Below are 2,080 nucleotides of genomic sequence, written 5' to 3'. Positions count from 1 at the left end.
GCAGTATATCTCTGGATCTGTTGGTGGGGTAACAACAGGGTCCCTGTAACCTATATGTGAGCCTTCTGGTGCATCAAGATTTTGAACTGTCAAGAAAGGCTCTTCATCTTCCTCTTTAAAACTTTGGCCCCTAGTGGTCTCAACACTGAATTCGATCTATCCTGCTTTCTCTAAGCCCTGTCACTTTAATAGATCAACCTTTCCACTTTATACCATTCCCACAGCTGTGAGTACTTTAATCCAGAGTTACGTTCCTCTTTCACTCCGAAGAAGCTTAGGCTGACTACCCGCGGGTTCCCACCTTCAGAATCTTCACATTGAATATATTTTGTAACATGGGTAAGATCTTTTTCTTACAAGCTTAGACATAATTTTTCATCTTGGTTTCAGTCTTGTAATTTACTTTATCATACTTCAGGTATTTTCTTCACTTCTGTGAAGCCCCGCGGTTATGTCCCTTTCCTCTGTTGAAGCAGTGGGTAAGCTACCTTGTGTTGTTATACACTAAAATTACTAACATAGCTCTTACATATATTCTCATTCTTTAGAATTTAGCCATTTAGGCTTCTGTTTATTTTTCATAGAATTTCGCTGCGTTACCTTTGAATACCTTTGAATGTTATTATTGGTGGTCCCTTTAAAGCCTTGGGGTCGGTAAGCTGAAGAAGATTTCGAAACGCGTCCTTGTGTCGGAACCAGCCACGGACCTCTTCCGTTGTTTATTCTTCGTGATTAATTTGTTATTGACTTTATTATATGATATGTAAGCCCTTGCTGTTTATATTGAATTGAATTCTCAACATATTCTTTATGTAAACTGCTTTTTGGCTGTAAGCCGTTTGACTGTGTTTAATTTGTCTTAAGTCCTGCGAGGCATTTAGTGTGAATCTAACACTTATGTTTTTGTTGGTTTTTCATTTTTTCATTATTTTTTGATTAATATATAAGCCTTACCAGGTTAACACCTTGTTTCCATTTTTACTTATATTGAGCCACATGCTGCCTTTCTCCATAGTGCCTGGAGGTTGGCAACCATCACTTGAAGGTTGGCCACCATGGGAAAAGATGCCTGCCTAGATGGGTTGTTGGTTTGATTCAACAGGACTCCGTTGGTATGGTGGTTAAGAGCGGTGGTTTGGAGCGGTGGACCCTGATCTGGAGAACCGGGTTTGATTCCCCACTCCTCCACATGAGCGGTGGAGGCTAATATGGTGAACTGGATTTGTTTCCCCACTCCTCCACGTGAAGCCAGCTGGGTGACCTTGGGCTAGTCACAGCTCTCTTAGAGCTCTCTCAGCCCCACCTACCTCCTAGGGTGTCTGTTGTGGGGAGGGGGAGGCGATTGTAAGACAGTTTGATTCTTCCTTAAGTGGTAGAGAAAGTCGGCATATATAAACCAATCCTTCTTCTATGCTCTACATCTCTGTATAGTATGACAGACTCTCCAAAGCATAAAACTGTCCTCAATTTTGCCCCCATATATATATTGTGAACTGTTGCAAGTCCAGACTTCCTGTCCTGCATTGCGCATCTTCCACAAAAATGGGAGGATTTTCTTCTTCTTTTTTAGGTCACTGAGCCCCAAAGCCCGCCTTTATTCCCCTTTAATTTAACAGCCCCGGCCGCTTTTCCAGTTAAATCGACTGTTCATTATCGAGGCCCTCTCTTCTCCCCCACTCCCTCCCCAGTTTCTGAAGGTCTGTGTGGTGCAGTTTAATGAATCTCTGGCACAAAGGTCCCTTTCAGGGAAGGCGAAGAATAGGCTGGGCTATTTAGGTCCTGGCAGGCTGTATGTCAAAGCCTTTCCATAATGCTTGTCAGGCAAGGGCAGAAATTCCCACTGCCAAAAGAATGCGCCCGGAGCCGACTTGCCGGATTGACGAACAGATTAAGACGCGGGGCAGGAAATGAGATTGTATGTTTAGAAGCCTGACACCTGCTTGGCCGAGGGGATTTTCCCAGCGCAGGAGAGAAGGGCTTCAATTAAAAAAAAATCAAATGCCAAATCCGCTGGCCCTCTCCTCGCTCATGGAGGCATGGCTCTTTCCTTCCACCCCGTTGCTTTGGTGAAATGGAAGCC

The sequence above is a fragment of the Euleptes europaea genome, chromosome 12 (genome assembly GCF_029931775.1).
Source record: "Euleptes europaea isolate rEulEur1 chromosome 12, rEulEur1.hap1, whole genome shotgun sequence".
NCBI lineage: Eukaryota > Metazoa > Chordata > Lepidosauria > Squamata > Sphaerodactylidae > Euleptes > Euleptes europaea.
Note: the sequence above shows the minus strand (reverse complement) of the source record.